This window comes from Notamacropus eugenii, chromosome 1, assembly GCF_028372415.1.
Source record: "Notamacropus eugenii isolate mMacEug1 chromosome 1, mMacEug1.pri_v2, whole genome shotgun sequence".
NCBI classification, from domain to species: domain Eukaryota; kingdom Metazoa; phylum Chordata; class Mammalia; order Diprotodontia; family Macropodidae; genus Notamacropus; species Notamacropus eugenii.
In genome coordinates, this window is record NC_092872.1 from 150,513,330 (window position 1) to 150,536,629 (window position 23,300).

A 23,300-nucleotide genomic window follows, 5' to 3' on the forward strand; every position below is an offset into this window, starting at 1 on the left:
AGCTGATTTCTACAGTTACAGAAGCGACAACACAAGGATTTTTTGAAAAAGAAAATTGCACAAAACTTTAAATCAATTTTCCTCCTTATTGAATTCCATATGCTAAGGACAATCAATATTGTCCTTGAGATAGAAGCATTAGTGGAGTTAAATAATCAGTTGTCTTCCCTGGAAATGCAAACTATATTTATTTCTGGTATAACTGATCATGGATCATAGAAATAGAGATAGAAGGAGCATTAGAGGTTACCAAATTCAAACCCTGCATTTTTTAGATAAGGGAAACTGAGGTCAATAGAGCATAAGTGATTTAGCCAAGGTCATATGAGTTAGTAAGTGACAGTAAGGAACTTGAACCTAGGTAATGAGCTCAAAAGGCAGATGTAGAAATACTGGAAATGGGTCAGACTGATCAATGCATTCTTCAGACTTTACAGGGCTAATCATCAGAAAAAAAAATTGTGGAACTGGGGAAACTCAGTTTCCTTTTTGACATAGCTTTTGGTTTCTCCTGCCTTAATTATTCTTATACTGACCTTGACTTCTCAGGACAAACAAATACAGTCAATCCTCAACATTCCCACCATTCTTGTGATTTTATTAGTAGCCTCATTTTCACTTTTGTGTTGGCAACTGTGCACATGGCTGTGCACAGAAGGGAAAAAAATGAGAGGCACTATTTGCACAAGTTTCTGGAGTAGCTGGTATGCTTCACTGATCTTGTTCTCCCAGCTATTATAAAGAAATCCATGTGCATTTATTGCATATTTTCATTATTTGACTTTAAAACTCAAGTTTTTGTTGCAATTATGCCCTCAAAGTATAGTGCAAATCCTTTGGGCTCTTAGCCCAAGTATGCAAAGTCAGTGATATGGTTTAGTGAGAAAATAAAGGTGTTAGAAAAACTTCCTGGTAGAATTCTGAAGTCCTGTTAGACTAATAGACCAGCTCGCTAGAAACATTGAGGCTGCCAATTCCATCATCAATCTCAGCCTCAAGGTTAATGGTCAACTTGTCTCTGCTACACTCCCACACTCCAAGACCCTTAAGGATCTCAAACCATGTGCAAAGCAGACATCAGTGATGGATTATTCCGCAGTATCCAATACCATCAACCAGCCATGAAGGACAAACACTAGTCATCCTCTTCCAACAATCTCAACTCAAGTTCTACCAGCCTCTTTGGTTTTCAGAGAGTGGCCAAGGAAGAGAGATTTACAGCAGTATAGTACATAGTACAAAGCTCTTACAACTGCCATCTGACAGTGGAAGGTAAGATTCACATTAAAAATTTTTTAGTTTTAAGACTTTTATTTGCTGTATAATATTTGTGGTACTAGATTTCACAAGTTATGAAAAGTGAATATTCTCTGAAATCAAGAAATTGGCACAAAAGGTCATAGAATTCTACGAAATTGCTAGCAAGAAAAATATTTTACATATAACCAATTTTGTTTTGTATACTGCATTTTGTGGGTTGTCTCACGAAGGTCAGATAACAATAACATCCACCTCTGTGTGTTAGGAAAAATGCAAATTATCAGAATTAATGTTTTGTTATAAAGAAATATATGAAGGGAAGTGTATTTCCAGCAATATCTAGTGAAAGATGACAATTTTTGGTAGCCACAGGAACCTAGTCCTCTATTTCCCATAAGTTCAATGTATCAACATTTGCATTTTTGATATTTGTGCCATTTTCTAGAAATGTTACCTTTGTGAAAGTTGAAGATTGACGGTCATTTCAATTCAATAAATTTCTATTTATGCTCCTATATGCACAATACCATGCTGGAAACAAAATTTTGATGACTGGATTTACAGTCTAGAAGAGAGGTAAGAAATATGTATAAATAATTATTATACAATATATAAGGAATGCAGATGATGACTCTAAGGAAAGTCATGTGAAATCCAGGGGAAATTCTAGACTGGAAATTAGGGAAGACTTCCAGAAAGAGTAGGGTTTTAAAAGATGGTCAGGAATTTAAGAGTTGGGGCTGGGGTGAGAGAATACATTCTAGGTCGAGAGACCCATATTAGTAAAGGCAAGAAGGTGGGAAGGTACAGGGCATGTGTAAGGGATAGTAAGCTGTATAGGTTGACTATTGAGTTCAATATGTAGCAGGCATTTGGGAGCCAAGTAGGACTGAGGTGACCAGGCATACAAATAATGAAGGTTAGCTTGGTGTCTGATTGAAGGGTGGCTGGTAGAGGAGAAAATGGAGACAGTAGGAAGACCTCTTAGGAGGAACGTTGTTGTTGTTTCAATTAGACTTTACTTTGTTGTCTTCCCTTCCCTCCTCACTCCCTAACCCAGTTGAGAAAGGAAGAAAAATGAAATTTCTGTTACAAAGAGTCTCTTAAAATAGTCAAGGAAGTGCTAATGAGAAGCTTTATTAGAGGGGCAGCACTGAGAGAACTGGATTCAGAACACCGCAAAAAGAGTCAAAGGACCTGAGTTCAAGAACCATCTCTGACAATACCTGTTGTTTTGTTACCATCTGTCCTTTTGTGTCTAAGAGGATCTTGACATTAGGAAGATAGTGCCATGACTTACAAGTGAGTTAGATTTAAGTGAGGCAGGGCTGGGCAAGGTCATCAGCCTCACTTTCTCCTCTGGAACCATCTGGGTCCAGTGGCAAGATAATAGATCAGGATGACTGAAGATAGCCCCCAACAGTGACTGTATGAGCTGAGGCATGACACAACTTTGTAGGTCCTTAGTCTCTCATCAATAAAATGAGAGAGTTGGACATCTGAGGTCCCTCTCAGTTCTGATTAGGCTATTTTAGGCATTGGGGAAGTAAAATGATCCTCAATCCCGTGTATATACTCTCATAGCCCTACCTTTCCTACTCAAATCTAACCTCTAATCTTTATTCATCATAACATGTAAATGATTAGTACATTAAGATGATACCTTTCCCAGAATGGTTTTTACTTTAACAGGAATAAAGCATTAAGATACAGTTGGCATATTCCCAATCTTCAAGTGGGGAGGGGAGGATATTTAGGGGAAAGGTCAGCAAGGACCTTTTATGTGTCCCAGAATGAGTTACAGATGGGGAAAAAAATGGAATATTGGATAAAGGAGGAGATAGGGCAAAAATAAGAGACAGAAAGAAAAACGCCAAAGAAGAAAATTGCAGGGGTGGGCAAGAGAAGACAAGCCTGGGAAAGAAAGAACAAAACGGGATATCTTAAAATAGATCTAGAGAATTTGGGAACAAAGAAGAGAGAGAGAATCCACAGAACCTGAGGAAGGGAGAGAAACTTTCTTGAGAAAGAGGAAGGGAGCCCAGGTCATGTGCTGAGTATGTGTGCATGGCTCAAATGGAAACTCAAAAGGTTCAGCAAAACTCTGACCCGTAAATTAGTATTTGAAAAGAAACATTTATTATTGTCTCAGTGGTAGAAGAGGGAGTCTCTTGGTTCTTTAACTCATGATTTTATACATTTACTCTCCCTTCCTCCATACATACACACACATCTGTAGGTGTATGTATGTATGTGTGTACATAGGCAGCTTAGACAGATCTTTGCTCTTATTTCCTTCTGCCTCTACTGATTATAACCCTATCTGTGCCCTGCCATCTTGCACGTAAATCCTCCACAAAGGATCCACTCAACTAAAAGGACATTTCACTCTGGTTCTTTTAGCATTCTGGGGGCACTACCAGTATAGTAGTGCCATCAGGGTGCCATCTACTGCCACTCATCCTTAATATACAATTGACCTATCTCTTTTTCTATTGTACTTGTCCTTGAAGAGTGGGAAACAGAGAAAGAGCACTGACTGTAGAATCCAAGACCCTGGGTACAAACCAATCTCTCCCTTACCAACTGTATGACCTTTATTGAGTCAGTTAATTGTCCTGTGACTCAGTTTACCCACCTACAAAATGAAAGGATTAGCCTGAGTGGCTTTTGGGATCCCCTTCAATTTCAGCATTATGTTTTTATGTTTTGTATACCAGTTTGTGGAGCTGAGATAATAAACGGAAACATAGAGATAACTTTACTCTTTCTCTCACCCTAGTTTTCCTTTTTAATATTCTCTGATGCACTGGAAGTTTTCCTCCCCACCTCCATTCATCTACCTTCAGTTGGGGGGAGACTAGACCTGCAGCTTAAGGCTAAACTCTACTCACAGATCATAGAGGCAACTGGTAGGGACCTCAGAGCCCCTCTAATCCAGTGCCTTCATTTAATAGCTGAGAAAACTAAGGGTCAGGAGGGGAGGATATTTAGGGTAGGGTAGGGGGCAGCCTTTTTTGTGTCTCAGAATGAGTAACAGATAAAAAAAAAACAGAATGTTGGAGTGTCAAATGACTTGCCTAAGGTCACACAGGTAGTTAGCACCTCCAGAACCCCTGCTCTTACTACCATGACAAACTGCTCCCCTTAAATGTAATACAATATAAAAGACTTCATTTTGAACATTGTATAAACATTCTTCTGCATTTCTGTGTGATTCACACAGTTTTTGAAGATTCCTAGAGTCTGAGTTGTTTCGTTTTATTTTGTTTGGGGGAAGATGGTTGGGGAGAGGGAGGGAGGGAGACGAATCCTTCTTCCTTGGGTTTCCCTGGGATTTTTTGTGTACAAGGAAACAAGCAAGGCCTGGGAAAGTGGTGTAGCAATTTTAGAATTGGGGCTTTCTAAGCAGCATCACTGAATGGTGAGATGTTCTTAAATTGTCCCACCCTCTCTTCAGACTGCCCCACCCTGCTTCTGAGCCCCTTCCACTTTACTGATTTCCCCTTCTCTTTCTCAAAGTTCTTGGCTCTTCTCTTTGGATCTCTGGTCCAGCTGTTCCCCTGTCCTCACCTCTGTCTCAGGGGGACAGAACATGCTGCACAAGGCATTTGGCACTGGGGCTGTCAGTATCAGTGTGAGCCATGCCCAGGAGGGTGAAGTACCCTAAAATAACAAGCACACACATGAGTCACAGAGCCCAGCCCAGCCTAGCCCAGCCTAGCCCAGCACCACACTGGGGTTGGTAGGCATGTCTCTGAAATGTCTACTGTAATTTGCTAACCAGAAGGAAACCAGCCCTTCCTTTTGAACATTCACTTTCTCCACTACATACAATGGGCCTCATTTTACAGGACCAGCAAACTGCCCTTCCCTTGCCTCCTTTAGCAGAGGCGGCCCACAGTCTCTTTGTGTTCTGCTGGTGGAACTGAGAAAGATCAAAGTTACCCTCAACATAATCCTTTCAACACTCAGGGAAAGCTGGGAATTTGCCTTGATGTGGCCCTCTGGCCTTCATTCAGGAGATCTCTCTTTTAACGCCTGACTCCATCCAGGTGGTCCCCACCATTTACTCACCCAGAGCTGACCACTGTGGTGCCTGACTCAGACTTGTCCCATGGCCCAGACCTTCCTGTTCTCCTCTATCAGTCTAATTTCCCATATGGTCCCTCTCTCTGATAGAGAACTAATCCACTACAATGGATTAAGCTGTTAATGGCAGATGATAGTTTTTTGTTAGAGTTGTTCAGTTGTTTGTTGTATGTCTGACTCTTGGTGACCCCAATGTAGGGTTTTCTTGGCAGAGATACTACAGTAGTTTGCCACTTCCTCCTCCAGTTCATTTTACAGATGAGGAAACTGAGGCAAGTAGGGTTCAGTGACTTACCCAGCATCATACAGCTAGTAAGTGTCTGTGGCTAGACTTGAACTCAGGAAGATGAGTCCTCTGGTCTCCAGGCCTGGAATTCTATACACTGCCCAGATAATAACTTAGTCTTATCCAAAGTAAGCCAGGATAAGGAGCAGTGGAGACAGAGAGCTAGTTTTGCAGTGGGAAAATCTGAGTCTGAATCCTATTCTGGCTCTGCCTGTGCATGTGACTTTGGGTAAGTCACTGTACAGAGTATAGTATTCTAGTGTATTTACTCAAGAAGACCTGGGATCAAATCTTACCTCAGGCACTAAGCTGGGCAAGTCCCTTAACCGTCCCATCCCCCAGTTTCTTCATCTATTAAATGAGGGTTTTGGACAAGTCGACTTCAGGATTCCCTTCCAGCCCTAAATCCATAAATCATCATCAATCATTTAATAATATACATTGATTGACTCTTCAGTTACTCAACCCAATGTTTCTTAAACTAATTTGGCCAGAAAGCATTCAGGAGCTTGAAATCCACTGGCAGAACCTGAGTCTTTAAGTATTGACTCAGAACATTTCAGAATCAGTAGAATTAGGGAGAAAAATAGAGGATCGTAAGCCTGGTTTTGTACCAAACAGTTTTCACATGTAGTATTTTTCACAGTCAATAAACATTTATTTAGAGCCTAATGAATAAACAACAGGGAAGTTAAATCATACAGTGGATAGAAGGTTATGCCTGGAGTCAGGAAGACCTGAGTTCAAATGTGTCCTCAGACACTAACTAGCTATGTGACCCTGGGCGAGTCACTTAATCCTGTTCAGTTTCCTCATCTATAAAATGAGCTGAAGAAGGAAATGGCAAATTACTCCATTATCTTTGCCAAGAAAACCCTAATTGGGATTACAAAGAGTCAGACATGACTAGAAAACAACTGAACAAAATTAATAAACGAGTATTAGGAACCTACTATGTACCAGGCACTATGCTAAATGCTGGGGATACAAAAAGAGGGGAAAAAACCAGTCCTGTTTTCAAGGAGCTCCCAGCCTAATGGGGGAAACAAGAATCAAGCTATGCACAAGCTATATACAGGATAAGTAGAAACAATGAAGAGGGAAATCTTAGTAGATGCTGCCCATCATCTAGGTCATTCCCCTTCCTTCCTCAATGATACTTGGCTTACAGTTTTTCTCTTTCCCAACTCCTGCCCTCATACCTGGGGACTTCAAGACACTATAAATATAATTTCATGTGTAATATTTCAGAGAGGGCCCCTAACTCGCAATATGAAGAATACAAGCAGGTCCATAGATCATCATTTGGGAAATGTCACGTTGATCTCTAGTTCTGTTGGGAATGTTGGTCAGGAGGGCTTTCAGGAAGCTACTATGGGTGTTAACCTACAACCCTCACATGTAAATCTGGGCCTAGGCCAGGAAACAGCAGCAGGTTTCTAAGGCCTGGAATCTGGCCATACTCTGCCCACAACCTTCAAAGCCCAGCTCAGAGCACAGATCCTAACCTTACAACACAAGGCCTCTGTATCTGATCCCTCCCCAACATCCCCACCCCCATTTGTTAGTGTTATCTGCCTTGAAAAATTGCTTTAATTTTGTATTGATTTATCTAAGTATGAATGGACTGTAACTTCCTTGAGGACAAAGACTTTTTTTGGCTTTATTTTTTGTATATCCAGCCTGGCCAAGTGGATTAAAGAGCTGACTTTTAAACCTGGAAGATCTGAATTCAAGTACTATCCTGACACACATACTCCTGTCTCTGGGTTCTGGGGGTTTTCTCTGGCTGTCCCCTATGCCTGAAATGCTCTCTCCCCACCACTCTACCTACTGACTCTTCTGGCTTCCTTTAAGTCCCAACTAAAACCCCATCTTTTAATGGAAGCCTTCCCTCTTAATTTCAGTGCCTTTTCTCTGTTAATTATTTCCTATTCATCCTGCATGTAGCTTGCCATATAGCCTACTTTTTGTGACCTCCTTTGGGGTTTTCTTGGCAAAGATACTGGAGTGGTTTGCCATGTCCTTCTTCAGCTCATTTGACAGATGAGGAAACTGAGGCAAGCAGGGATAGATGTCTTGCCCAGGGTCACACAGCTAATAAGTGTCTGAGGACAGATTTGAACTCAGGGAGATGACTCATCCTGACTCCGGGCCTGGCACTCCATCCACTGTGCCACCTACCTGTTGCGAGTAGGGCACTTAATAAACATTAATTGATTAATTAACGCTAATTGTGTGATGCTGGACAAGTTGCCCCCTTTCATCGCATTTAATCTTCAGGCAATTCTCTAAGACTACAAGGTGGCAGCCTTCATTGGTAAAGAGTTTTCTCACCAGGGAGTTCCCTATTCTTTTAATCTCCAGTCACCTGGCAAGTAAAAGGCATTTATAGATGTATCATGAATTGAATCACAAAGTACTTTCCTCACTATAAAAGCCTTTATACCTATTTTATAGATGAGAAAACTAAGGCTCAGAAAATTGAGGTGACTTTCTATCAGCCAGAGTAAGAGAACCAGACTAGAGCACACGTCTTCTGACTCCACATCCTATGTTCTTTTTTTTTTTTTTGGTAGGGAAAATACTGGCTCTTCATAAAAATGCTTTTTATTTACAAAGTGGTTTGTAAACATAATTTCATTTCTTCCTCACAGCCTTCCATCCATGCAAGGTAGGGGATGAGCAGTAATAATTTCGTTTTGTAGGCCAGGATACTGAAAGGTCTTGCCAAGGCCACACAGTTAGATACTAAGCGATGGAGTCATGATCCAATTGTAGGTGTTCTGAATCTAAACCCAATACTCCTTCTGCCCCGTCAGGCTGCTTGTCTCAAGTGGATGCTGGTAATTTTTTGCTGTTTGGAAGGGTGTGAGTCTCTCTGTAAATATTCCAAGCAAATATTCTGCAAACCTCCTGAGAGGTTTGTGTTGGTCTATTTGGCAAAAGTATCCTCCAGCACATTCTGATAGGCTGACAGCACCTCTTTGCTAAGGGTATTATTACAACCTAAGCAAAGGGAGGAGCTACCGTGATGGGATGACCTCTGTGTCTGTCTGCTGTAGTGGAAAGAGCTGTGCAAGAACTGTCTCCCATCTCCTCTCTTTTACTAATTGACTGTTTGAGCTTAAGTTTGGGGGCCTCTTTTTGTCATTTGTAAATTGAATCCATTTTTTAAAAATCTGGTTCAACAAACATTGGTGAAGCAAATAATATCTAATATAAACTCACAACTTTACCCCAATCTATCTTTCTAGACTTGTACACTGTTGCACTCCATGCACATTACAGTCTAGCCAAATTGGCCCCCTCATACACCATCCATGCCTGCAGTGAACTCCCTCACCTCTGTCTCGCAGAAACTGGAGCTTCCTTCAAGGCTCAGTCCACATTACAGTTTGTATATGAGTTCTTTCCTGCTCTCCATAGCTGCTAGTGACATCCTCTCAAAATAATCTTTTATTGAGCTGTGTACATATTATATCTATATTTACATATACATACATATATACACACACATACACATATATATACATGTGCATATATACATGTGCATATATACATACACATATACAGATACACACACATATAATACAACACACATATATGCATACCCATTTACATATATACATATACTTATACATATATGCATGCACACATGCATATACACATGTGCATATATACACACATGCACACACCCATATGTATACACACATGTGCAAGCACATGTACATATATGCACATGAGTATACATAACACATATGTAGGGTATATGCTCCTGGAGGGCACAGCTCTCCTCCGGTTCCAAATCTATTTTCCTACCATCATATGACTGTTTTCACTTTTGTTTTTGTGTCCCCAGTGCCTGGAACACAGTAGGGACTGAATAAATGCTGGTTGATTATTTGATTGACTAAGCTAGTTCTAATATCTAGAGCAACTCCTGGATTTTTATGACTAAGAAGGTCAACTGTAATTCCTTCCTTGGTTGTTTATGCCCAAATTAAGTGCCTCCTACCCCCATCCTAGACCCTACATTAGACTTTGTTCATACCTTTCTCAGCTGAGAATTCACTTCGAATTTATTATTTTATCTTAGAGTTGTGTGTGTATGTATCTCTTTCCCTTCCCCCCAGATAGGTCGTAAGCTGCATGAGAGCAGGGACTATGTTTTAGTTAATTTTTAAATTTCGCCAGCCCCTAGCACAGTTCGTTGCATATGGTGATGCTTAATTAAGCAATTGAATTAAGGCACTGCAATTTAAGAGAACTTGAAAAGGTCCTCACCCTCATAGATCTTCCCTTTCTGTGTGCCACTACCTGAAATTCTACCGTTATAGTTCATTTTATAATAAGTGCTTAATGAATATTTGATGAATGAAGCTGGAGAAAATCATGAAGCCCATGCTGACTAGGTTCTGTATTAATTAATGTTACCTAATCTTGACTAGGTCCTCACTTTGCCAAGGCAATCTTTTTATGCATGCTTACTCAATTCCCATTATTAATTTAATTAAATTAATTAAATAATAAACAAATTAAATTCATCCCATTCCCTACAGCAGCTATTTCAAACCTTTTCATTCCTCTTCAAATCTCCAAAGTCTCCCTCTTCCCTGGAAGCTTCATGTTTCCTTGAAACATGTTTCATTGAAAAAATAGAGATCATTTGGCAAGAGGTCACACTGAAGTCATATCCCCCCAAGACTTTGACCTGGGCCTCTTCTTTTCTCCCTCAATACTCATATCTATACTATATCTCATCATATCCCAAGGATTCCCTTATCATCTCTATGTTGATGATTCTAAGATCTGCATATCCCCCTAATCTCTGACTACCTATTGAAGATCTAGAACTGGGTGTCTTATCGATATCTTGGACTCTACATGTCCAAATATGAGCTCATGCCCTCCTCTAAACCTTCTCCTTTTCCTAATTTTCCTATTACTGTCAAGGACACCTCTATTCTCTTAGTCATACAGGCTCACCACTTAGGTATCATTCTCAACCCCTCACTCTCTCTCACCTCCCTCCCTCATATCCAATCTGTTGCTGAGTCCTGTAACAACTCCCTCTCATATAATTCCCTCTTCTTTCCTCTGACATTCTCATTTCCTCACACCTGCACTATGACATTATAGTCATATACAGGTTGGTCTCCCTGCCATAAGTCTCTTCCTACTCAGTCTATCTGCCCACTCATTGGTCAAAGTGATCTTCCTAAAGCCCAGGTCTGACCATGTCAGACCTCTTACTCAATGAATTCTAATAGCCTCCTATCACCTCCAGGATCAAGTATAGAATCCTCTATTTGGCATTCAAAGCCCATCATGCCCTAGCCCCTTCCTACCTTTCCACTCTTTCCTAATGCTAATGAGATTAAAGATCTTCACCATCCATTAATGCGCCTGACCATTAAGGGGAGTTTGATTAGGGGAGATTTGTAGGAAGGTCTACAACTTTTGTTAATGAGGCACTGGTTCTCCAGGGTTGAGATACCCTCTGGCTCTGAAAAATGTGTATTCTGAGGTGAGGTTTTTACTTTGGGGCTTACTGATTGGAAGTATTTGTTTGGCCAGAGGAGCCGGTAAGGAGCTGGCGCCCCCTCCCCTTCCAAGCCTTTCCCCCTTTTGAAAACCCAGATGTTGATGATTGTCTCTCTGGTAACTATGTATGTCTGGTCAGACAGTTATCTGTCTGTAGATCTGTCAGGCAGCTGGAAGCCCTGTCTGTTGATTTGGATTTCTCTGTATTTTTTCTCTGAAGTTCAGGGTGCTGACTTTTTCCACGGAACTAAGTGAATGATGCATGTGCTTAATTAAAGTGATTGTTGACCCCTCAGGAGTTGCTTTCCTTTTAGAAAAGCAGATCTAAGAACCTGTGTAGCAAGCCCTGCTGTGTATGTACTCTGTGATCCAGTGACACACGCCTCCTGGCTCTTCCATGAACAAGACACTCCATCTCTCAGGTCCAGGAATTTCCCAGGCCTGGACTGCTCCACCTCTTCATCTCCACCTCCTGGCTTCCCTAGCTTCCTTTGAGTGCTAGCTGAAATCTCCCCTTCTATAAGGAATCATTGCCAATCCTCTTTTGTTGATTATGTTTAGTTTATCCTGTGTATAGCTCATATGTATGTATGTTTTCTCCTCCATTAGACTGTAAGCCACTTGAGGGCAAGGTCTATCTTTTGTCGCTTTTTTTTTGTTTCCCCAGCACTTAGCACGGTACCTCACGCATAGTAGACTCTTAATAAATCCTTACTGATTTGACTTGATGAATAAATGATCAAGCAAGATAACAAATGAAGGGAGAAAGGAAACAAGCACTTATTAAAGGCCTGCTGTATGCCAAAGTTCTTTACAAATGTTATCTCATTTGATGGCATCAATGAACCTGGGAGATAGTGGTATTATCATCTCCATTTTACAGTTGAGAAAACTGAGGCAGACAGGCTAAATGAATTATCTAAGGTAATCCAGTTAGTGTGTGAAGCTTCCTGACTCTAGGATCAGTAATCTATCTTCTGTACCTCATAGCTGCCTCTGAAATGTGGGAAAAGATTGAAAAATATAAAATTCATACAAATTGGAAGTTTCTTTTATTGTCAATATAACACTAACACGTGTGAAAGTTAATGGAAGGAAAAATTTCCCCCATGTCTAGAAACAAAACAGGATGTATATCATAGACACTGAAATTCAGAGGTTGAATAGGCCAGGTCAAACATGAAACACAGGAAGGACCTAGTGACACCTGTCTTGGGAACGCCCTCTGCTGTCTATTTTATTGCTGTCAGGATCATGACAACAAGTGGGGAAGGTATGGCAGATGTCAACAGAGAGCTGCTGAATATGAGTGGAACAGTACCACTTCCTGCCTTCTCAAAGTTCTTTGCCCTAACCTTCTTTGAAGTCCAATTTTTTTGACCAATGAGAATAAGGAAAAGGATTTCAAAGACTGTGTCTCTAGAACCATTAACCATTGTCCTCCTGTGTGGGAGGAAGGGTGGGGATGCAGATGAGGGAGGTGGGAATTGTGACTGTAGAGCTGGAAGGGAATCTTAAGAACCATCTAATCCAATCTCCTCATTTTACAGATGAGGAAACTGAAGGGTAGAGGGTAAATAATTTGCCCAAGGTCACACTAGCAATAAATCGTAGGACTGGGTTTCTAATATCAGCTCTCCGAAAGCAATTTCCCCAGATACTAAGGAGTAAAGAGAATAAAGTTAACACTCTCACACACACATATACATGCTCATACGTATATATATTATATATACGCACATGCTATATATCACACACATATGCACATACATATTTATTTATGTGTGTATTTATATATATAAACATACATCTGTATGTTTATTTATGCATGAGCATGTATAACATATATAGTGCATATGTTATGTGCATATATTCTTATATGTGCATACACGTATGCTTTTATTTATACACACATGCATATTTACGCATGCACTCAAATGTGTACAAATACACACATGCATGCATGTTATGTTTACACATACACGCACACACACATATATGCATACTGTATGTCACACAATGCACATGTATGCAGTGCATATTTGTGTGCGTATGTATGTGTATATAGTATACACACATACCTACGTGTGTATATTTTCTTTATGTATGAGCATATGTAAATATATAGTGTGTATATATGTATTGCATATATGCATGCAGGTGTGTACATGCATATTTCTATTCACACATATGTATGTGTGTATACTTATACATGTATATGTGCACATATGCATAGACACATATATGCATGTGTGTGTGTGTGTGTGTGTGTGTATTTGGGGAAATTGCCTTCCTAGACTAGAACCCTAATTCTACAATATGACCTTGGGCAAATTATTAACCTCTGCCTTCCAGTTTCCTGTAAAATGAGGAAGTTAGACTACATGGTTTTTAAGAATTCCTTCCAGCTTGTTATATCTATCTATCTATCTATCTATCTATCTATCTATCTATCTATCTATCTATCTATCTATCATCTTGTCTCAAAGAGGTGCAGTGATTGAATGAAGAGCTGGTTGTTGGATTTGGAGACAAAGGAAACACCTGAAGCACTGACACAACAACCCTACAGAGCAGGTATCTGGATACTATTGTTCTCATCTTACACATGAGGAAATAGAAGTTCTAAGGTCAGTGACTTGCCCAAGATTATAGGACCCGTAAATATCAAAACAGGATTTGAACCCAGGGCTTTCCTGATTGGAAACACAATGTTCTTTCTATTATACCAGGCTTTTATCTAAGTGCTGAACATCTTATTTTGCTATGCTAATTTATTTTATTCTTATTATATGTGTCTGACCTTAGACTAATCAATTTTAAAATTTTAATTAAATTGTATTTACTTTTAATTAATTAAATTAAATTCTATATTAATATTCATATTAATATATACTTAATTAAATTTTAAATTAAAGATCCATTTTTTAAAATCACTCAACAAACATTTATGTCAAACATTTACTGTGCAAGGAGATAGGAAGCCAACAATAAATAGCTATAATCCACAATATTACATGATTAAGTGCATTAGAGAACTGCAAAATAAAGCAGTTTACATTTGACCTTACAGGCTATTAAGTGACTGATTTGAGGTAGGATGAAGAATTTCTCCTCTATACCAGGAGTATTAATGGAATCCCTTTCTAAGTGGAATATTGGAGAGCTGAGTAAAGGGAGGCAGATGAACATAGCCTTGGACTTACAGACAAGACCAGGGTTGAACTCCTGACTCAGACACCTAGTAGTGTAGGCAAGCCAATTTAATTTGTTGGGCTTACTTTCCTCATCTGTAAAATGAGGGCTTGGATTCAATGATCTCAAGCTTTAAATGTCCTATCTAATTCTCAATCTAAGATGGCTCCCAATAAATGAGGAAGTCTTAAGAAACAAGCCCCTGGCTGGGTTGTAGTGTTTTGCACTGCAGAGTGAGCCAGGGTAAGTAATTTCGCCCTGCTAAAGCTTCTGTGAACTAGATGACCTTGATCTCCATCACTTCTACCCCTAAAATTCCATGACTGTAAAATTCTAAGTTTATCCCATTCTCATTCTCACTCCCCTTTTGCTGCCCTCTTTTCTGATACTGCTACTAGTCAGCACTGGGTCATAACTTAGCAGAGAAGCTGATATGGCTGCTGATGGAGGTAAAAGAGAGCTAATCATGGGAAAAACCCAGTGGAAAACTAAGGTTCCTGAGTTTGCCAGCTCCCATTTTCACATTCCCCTACTCAGATGCATCCACATCAAGAGAATTCAGATAAACGAGTTCAAATCTCTTTGCCTCAGACACTTAATAGCTATGTGACCCTGTCCAGCTCACTTAATTACTTCAAGTCTCAGTTGCCTCCTCTGTAAAACAGGGAGAACAATTGTACCTACCTCACAAGATTGTTATGAGGATTAAATGAGAAAATATATGAAAATTGCTTTGTAAACTTTAAAGCATTGTGTAAATGCTAGTTACTACTACTACCACTACTACTACTGTTGTTATTATTACTTCAAGAGTCATATGGTTTAGAGATGGAAGAGACCTTAGAAGTCATCTATTTAACCTCTTCATTTTTCAGAGAAGGAAACTGAGGCCCAGAGAGGATGGAGATTTAGAGATCAAAAAGATCTGAAGTCATCTAGACCAATCTCTTCATTTGACAGAGCAGGAAAGTGAGGTCTAGGGATGTGAAATGACTTGGTCATTCAGATAGTATGTGGCAGATTTGGGATTTCATCCCATATTCTCTGACTTTTGATTGTATGGTGACTGCCTCCAAGGCTGGGCTGGACTGGGCTATCTCCCAAGGAGATAGACATATTCTGTGTCCCATTCTGAAGGACATGTACTCTCACTCAGATCCACCACACATGGTCCACTCTCTTTATCCTCTTTTCTCCTTTCCCATTATTAAAATCAGCCTCAGGAAAAGATCTAAAGTCATTCACATTGAAGCGCAATGTGCTTATTATGCCTCCTCACAGGGCCATTTGTATTTTAAAGGAGGACCAAGCCTGGGTAAGGAAAGCAGATCATTGCAATAAAATTTCAGAGATTAGTAAGCTAGTTCCAGAAGCTGGTTGTTTTTTGTTTATTTTTTGAAGGGGAAGGGTGTAGGGTTAAGGTAGTTTTATTCCAAGCTTCTAAAGTCCTGTCACATTGGTGGGTGACCTCCTACTCAAAAAGTGTCATTTTGCTATCATAATAGAGGTGATTCTCTTGGAGCATGCAGTTTAACTTCACGGCAGATGGGAGAGAGGTTGTGGCCCTTTGCTAAAGGGCACATACAACCTTGCGTGCCTCCTCCCCACCCCATAACGGGGTTATTGACATCAAAGAGGATGAATCACTGAGCCAGGAAGAGCCATTTATTCAGTAGATTTTAAAGGGAGAGAAAATATCCACTCTAAATCTCTTCTTCCTCTCTTATGAATATGACTCTTGGAATTCTCTATGGGTTTTTCCACAAGTAGAGGAGGGGAAAGGACTCTTCCCCCTCCCTACCCCACATCCTGGATTCTCTGAGAACATGTGTATGTGCTATCTAGATGAAACTGAACCTGAATCACAAGGCTCAGACTGCCTCTCCTACTCTGAGTAACTTTCCCTGAGCATAAGTGATTGAAATGACCCTGAGATAGATACTTCCAGTCCTAAGAATTTGGGAGCTCCTGGGTCCTACAGTCAGTGCTGACTGTATCTTGAGAGCCATTTGGACGATGTGGGCACTTATGGAAGGGAATTTCCAAGTCATTGCCTGGACTTGCTGGAAGATGTGGACCTTGAGAGAGCTGTTTGTACAGCGCTGAGTCAAGCTAAAATGGCTGCTCAGCAGGGTCAGTAATTGTTTCATGTTTTATTGTTTTCAAGAATTAACCTCCCAGGAAAAAAAAATGTTATAGGAGTTCTAGGTGACACTATATCATCTTTTGTCTTTGTCAATGCATGCTTATAATTCTTTTATGCTTAAAGCATGTCTTTTATGTTTGAAGAATGCTTTTTGTGTGTATGAAATGAACAGTTGTCTTATATCAGATCGGATTTGGATGAAAATATCTTTCTACTCTCTTTGGGGAGACTCCAGGCATGAACCAACCTTAAACTCCAGGTGATTTTCCCCCGGGGTTCCAGCACGAAGGCCTAAAGAGGCGGAGACAATGAGGGAAAAGAGTCTCCCCTAGGATGGAAATGGCCTCCTTTTGTGAGGCCAGAGTGAGGACCTCTTAATAGGAAAGTGAATTCCCAACCCCTCCTCCCTTAAGCCAACAATAGAATCTGCTGTTACACTATTAATAATAATAATCCTAACAGAAAAACCTTACTGGGAACAATGCTTTGCTTTTGGCTCTCTGAGTGATAATATGTAGCTCCCGGCCACAGGAGGATTTTGGTTCTTTAATTACTGTGTAAGCAAAGTGGAGAGGAATTCAAGGTTCCTCTGGGGTAAGGGCTGGTCTGGGGCTAACATTCAGCAAGGGCTTTGTGAGGGGGATCAGCTCTTTAAAGTCTGTCCTCCCTCCCCACTGCGTGGGCCCCAGCAGGCCCAAATCTAAGGAGGGAACTTGAGTCATGCCAGTGCCGAGGTTTCCTGCCAGAAATGGATATGCCTCCAATTCAGGTGTTCTATTATGAGAACATCACAGGGGCAGGACCAAAAGGAAATTTACTGGGGAGGACCTGGGGGAGAGGGGTGGGCCCTGGCAGCCCTGCAGAGCCCTGATCCACCCTCTCTCCAAGGTGCCAGTGTGTGCACTTCTGCCCACGCTGTTCTTTTATAACACAGCAAAAGCCTTTCTCTGGAAAATGGACATGTGACCCAACTCTCTTACTGGGCCAAGATTCTGGCTAGAAACAAACAGATTCCTCCCAGATAAGACTCAGATTGCAGCAAGGAAATCCCGTAAGCAAGAAAGAAAAAAAAACTAAGGGGGAAAGGAGTATAGTTCTGGTCATTTTGATCTTAATATGAAGGGATAAAGAGCAAAAAAAACAACAACAACGACAACCATAACCCAACAACAAATCTTACATATAGGTAGAATTGTAGGTTCTTTCACATAGAAGTATTTGTTGAATTGAATTCATGTGGTATGATCTGAAAGGCATTTGGCAGCTCCCTGCTCCTCACCACCCTACTTCCCTGTCACACTGTTTGAAATCCCACCACTTGAGTAGGGAAGGGGGATATTTAACAATCCTTCTCCTTTAAAAGGCAAATATCCTGATAACTTTATCCCACTTGCTTAAAGAGGACATACGGCTGTGATATCTGGTACCCCAATAATCAACAAGGTTATTTCAGTTACTATGGCTTGGCTAAGTGGGGAGAGTTTTTTCTCTTCTCCATTCTAGATGTGTGGAGGTAAATCAGTATAATGGATAGAAATCTAGCTTCAGAGTTGTGAAGATCTGAGTTCATTTTCTATCATCTCTGACACATCTGTCCCTGGGCAAGTAATAGGGACTTCTCAGTATCCTCAGCCAGCTCACTAAGACTGTACATTAAACACGAGTTGTCTATCTACATTGGCAAAGGGAATTTTCTCTATTAATAAAACTGAACCAAAAAATGATCTCTCTAGGTCAGTGGTCCTATTTTCTCCTCTCATTTCATTTTGTTCTTTCCAATACACACTCTATGAGAGAGAATAGTCAGGGTTTTCTGAAGGAGGAATAGGTTTTTCCTTCACTCAAAGATAGACTGACTAGTAGCTTGGTGTGGTTTTATAGTCTCCTTTGACCTAAAAATCTGATCCTCCTTTGAATCTAAATTCTATTGGGAAAGTAATTCTTTAAGGTATTATTTGTCATTTATAACTTAATATGTGGAGGAAGAACAGAGAGTTTTAGATGAAAGTCGTCTGTTTATTTACTTTTAATCCTGGTAACTAGATTCCTCACTGGCAGATTCAACACTAGCCCAAACTCTGAAACTAGCCCTGATTCTAGGCAAGGCATGCTTCTATTCATTTAAAAACAGGGTATTGCACAATATGAATTCTGGAACCCTTCCACCTCTGTGGATTTGGAATATAATTCTATATCAATAGTACCACAGCTGCCCAGGCAGACCCCTTCCCACAAAAAGCCTCCAACTTTAGACCCACAGATTGGATTTAGATCTGGAGGAGCTTGATCCCAAAGAGGATTATCCTGGAGTAACACTCACAGGAAAAATCCCAAAGGGATTGACAGGATCCTTTCTCAATAAAATACTCAATGTACAAATTGAATCTCAGGTATAGAACAATTATTTATTTCTTCTACCACAAAAGATTCTTATAACACAGAAAACAGATAAATTTGAACTGAAAAATACTTAAAACATGAAATTATAATCCATTAGTCCTACTATACACTCTTAGGAGATAAAAACAACTTTGTAAGGTTGCTCAACAATTAATTCATATTTACTCTGAATCTGTATTGTTTAAGTAACTCAAGTCTTTATCTTTTGGCCAGCCAGGCTACAGAATCCTCCTAGCATAACATCATTATCTTTTGCCTTGTGGTAATCACTTCCCACAAGGCTCATGCCTCCTCTAGCTCATGAGGTTAGCACTAGACATGGAAATAGCCATTTCTCAAAATCACTATTCAGTGACTTGGACTTAGGTAAAGACATACAAAATAGCAGAGGGAGCCAGGAACTTGAGTTCTAGTCTCATACTCACATAAACATATATCCTTATTGCCCTGAGTGTGAAGTTAGTCAGTCAAAAATAAACATTTATTAAGTACATACTATGGACCAGGCATGGTGCTAACCACTGAGGATCCAAAAAGGGGAAAATACAATCCCTTCCCTCAAGGAGCTTATAATCTAATGGGGGAGACAACAAGGAAAGAAATATGTATAAATAAACTAAATACAGGATAAGTAAGCAGTAATTTAAAAATGCAAGATACTAGAATTCAAAAGTGTTGGAAAAGACTTTCTGTAGAAAATGGGGTTTTAATTGGGACTTAGAGGAAGCCAAGGAGAATTAGGAGTCAGAGATAAAAAGGGAGAACATTCCAGGCATAGGGGATGGTCAAAGAAAATTCCTAGAACTGAAAAATGGAAGAATCTTGTTCATAGAACACCAAGAGGGCCAGTATCAAGGGATGGCAGAGTATATGACAGAAGTAAGGTGTGAGAAAACTGGAAATGTAAGAGGGAGTTAGCTTATGAAATGTCAAACAGAGTCATCATCACTGCCGTTGGGAGCAATTAATGGCAGTGAAAAGAGTACTGATATTAGATGCGTCCCAACAAAGATGCCACCTAAAAAGTGACTGGAAACAGTTTCTTCACAATCCTCAGAACCTACAGAATGGGTGCTTTCTCCAGGATCAGTTACAATCTTTACTGAAATTATCTGTTGTTTTTATGATTTGTTCTTTAACCTACCCATTTTTAGGATTGTTATTTAGTCTTCATTTTTTTTGTTTTAAATATCTTTTTTATTGAAGTTCAAATAAATTTAAATCACTTCTTCAGTGTCACTTTACTGAATATGATTTTTGTTGCATTGTGTTTAAAAGCTTTGTTTTCTGAATGTATTTGTAAGGTTTTTAATGCCTTAATAAATGGTCAATTTTTATAAAGTTGCTAGGTATAGCTAAGAAATCTCTCTCTCTCTCTCTCTCTCTCTCTCTCTATATATATATATATAGATAGATAGATAGATAGATAGATAGATAGATAGATGATAGATAATTTCTATTCTGATTCAATAAACCTGAGATCTATCATACCTAAATTTTATAAAATTCTATTCAGCTACTTAACTTCATATAAATGTTTTTTGGTTTAACTTGTCTAGGTCTGAAAGGGGTACATTATGGTCCTCCAGTATTAGAGCTTCACTGTCTATCTCTATAAATAATTTAATTTTTCTTTTGAAAATTCAGATGCTATGCCATTTGGTCCATATACTAGTATCTATACTAATTTATTATCTATGGTATTTTTTAGTATAATGTAATTTTTCTGCTTAATCTCCTTCAATCAAGTCTGCTTTTGTTGTTTCCTTGATTGAGGTCATGATTTCTTTCTTTTGGATTTCAACAGAAGCACAATAGATTTTGATCCAGCCCCTTATTTTGATTCTGTGTGAATTTTTAGGTTTGTGTATTTCATATAAACAACATATTATTGGATTTCACTTTCTAATACATTCTGCTTTCTTCTTCCATTTTATAGGTGAAGGCATTCCGTATATATTCACCGTTATTCTAATTAAGTGTATACATTTCCTTCTACTTTATTCTGTTATGTTTTTTTCTTTTTGTTTCTTTCCCTGTTTTTATGAAGAAGAGAATGCTAAGAGAGGAATTTGTTTAGCTCTAGTGCTTTAGGTTGATGCAATCTGCTTCTGCTCTCTTGACTCTTCTCTTTCCTTCATCCAGAGCCCAATTACAGGTTCTTTTTTTTTTCTTTCCCTTTCACCTCCTCTTTGCTCTTCAGTCTCCTTAGTTAGAATTTATTTTGCTTAGGACTCATCACTCTCTGAATCTACCTCCCTTATACTCTCCCCTCTCCCTTCTCCCTTTTCCTTCCCATTTCCCTGTTGAGTAAAATGTATTTTTGTACCCAACTGTGTATGTCTTCCCTCCTTTGACCAATTCATATGAAAGGAAGGTTCAAAAGTCACCATCCCCACACTTCTTCATAGTTTGCATAGTCTTCTACCTGCATACTCCAATTGTATGAAATCATTCCTATGATCTTTCCTCTTCCCCTCTCCCCAGTGTATTTCCTTTCCCTTCCCTTTTCTTTCTTCTTTTAAGATCATCCAAATATAACTAAACTGCTTCCAGGTTTTCTGTCTTATTAGATTCCCTTTACAACCCTGATGATATTAGAGTTTTGAGGGGATACTTGTAACATCTCTCAATAATGGAACATAAATAGTTTATCCTTGTTGAATCCCTTCCAGTTGCTCATGTGTATTTCCTCTTTTATGTGTTTCTCTTGACTTTTTTGTTTGCATTCCAAAACTTCTATTCAGTTCTGGTCCTTTTATCAGGAATGCTAGATACTTGGAAGTCCTCTATTTCATTAAAGGGCAACGTGGCTCTCAGATATGAGTGACAGAACTCCAGGCTGGCAAGGATTCCTGCTCCCAGCACAGTATTAGACTCCTCTTAATCTCATCTTACCCTAGTGCATGGCCCCAGTAGGTCCCTGAGCCTGAAAGTTCTGTATAGTACCCTCCTAATTAAACTTGTCCTACAGACCTCTGTCTCTGTATGCCAATCTGGGATGGAAAAATGTCTCACTATAACTTTTTTCTTGGATTTTTCCATCTGGATTTGGTCTTGGTGCATTTTCTAGGTTTTTGTAGAATAGTTTGGAGGGGGTACTGTATTGCTTCCTTCTATTCTTCCACTTTGATTGGTTCTCAATCAATCAATCAACAAACATTTAGTTAGGGTTTACTATGTATTAATCACAATGCAAATCACTGGGCACACAAAGAAAGACCAAAAAATACCTCCTCTCGAGAAGCTCATATTCTAATGGGGGAGACAACATGCAAAAGATTATGTCCAAACAAGATATATTCAGGATGAAGTAATTAGAGATAATCTCAGAGGGGAGGTATAGTGTAATGAGAGACTTGGAAAGCTTAGTTATAGATTATGAGATTTTAGTTGAGACTTAAGGGAAGTCAGAGAATCCAGGAGATGGAGATGAGGAAGGAGAACATTCTAGTCATGGGGAAGAAGTGGTAAAAATGTATAGAGTCAGGAGATGGAGGAACAGCAAGGAGGTAAGTGTGAATGAATTGTTAAATGATGTCGGGGGAAGTTAGATGTAAAATTCTAGAAAGAATGGAAAAGACCAGGTTAGGAAAGGCTATAAAAACTAAACAGAGGATTTTATATTTGTTCTTGAAGTTTAAGCGAATGACATGGTCAGATCTGTACTTTAGGAAGAGATTTTTGATACATAAATGGAGAGTACATTGGAGTGGGGAGAAACTAGAGGCAGGGAAATCACCTGAAAGGTTATTGAAATACTCCAGGCATGCAGTACAAGGATCTGCCACAGGACAACAGCAATGGCACAGGTGAAAGGGACAATATTTGTATGTGTGTATATGTGTATATGTGTGTATATGTATACATGTAGACACATATATTTTATATACATATATGTATATATGTAGACAGCGGGGGGGGGGGGAGGCAGTGGATAGAGTGCCAGGCCTGGAGTCAGTTCAAATCTGACCTCAGACACTTACTAGCTGTGTGATGCTAGGCAACTCACTTAACCTGTTTGCCTCAGTTTTCTCATTTATAAAACAGCTGGAGAAGGAAAAAGCAACCCCATCTAGTTTCTTCACCAAGAAAACCCCAAAAGGAGTCACAAAGAGTCAGCTCCAATTAAACAATAGTGACGACAACCAATATATGTATATAATATATATATGTACATATGTACACATACATACACATACTCACACACAAGAGAGATGTTATTAATATAGAATCAATAGCACTTGGCAATTGAATTGGATATGGGGAAAGAGACAGAGAGAGAATGAGGGTGGAGTAAAGGATGACACCTGAGTTGTGACCCTGGGTGAGTGGGAGAGTGGTGGAGCTCTGGACAGTAATAGGGGAGTTCAG

At 39.6% G+C, this 23,300-nt stretch overlaps 1 long non-coding RNA gene across 4 annotated transcripts in view; it reads left to right on the top strand.

The window, feature by feature from the left end:
- The first annotated feature begins 942 nt into the window (after positions 1–942).
- Positions 943–23,300, top strand: part of LOC140508719 (uncharacterized) — a 48,563-nt gene continuing 26,205 nt past the window's right edge. Inside the window, exons 1-3 of one of the 4 annotated variants that reach the window (XR_011968500.1) lie at positions 943–1,272; positions 1,706–1,836; positions 13,675–13,762. This is a non-coding gene — a long non-coding RNA (uncharacterized lncRNA). The remainder of the gene's footprint in view (positions 1,273–1,705; positions 1,837–13,674; positions 13,763–23,300) is intronic. The other 3 variants (XR_011968499.1, XR_011968498.1, XR_011968497.1) reach the window with 3 other exon arrangements.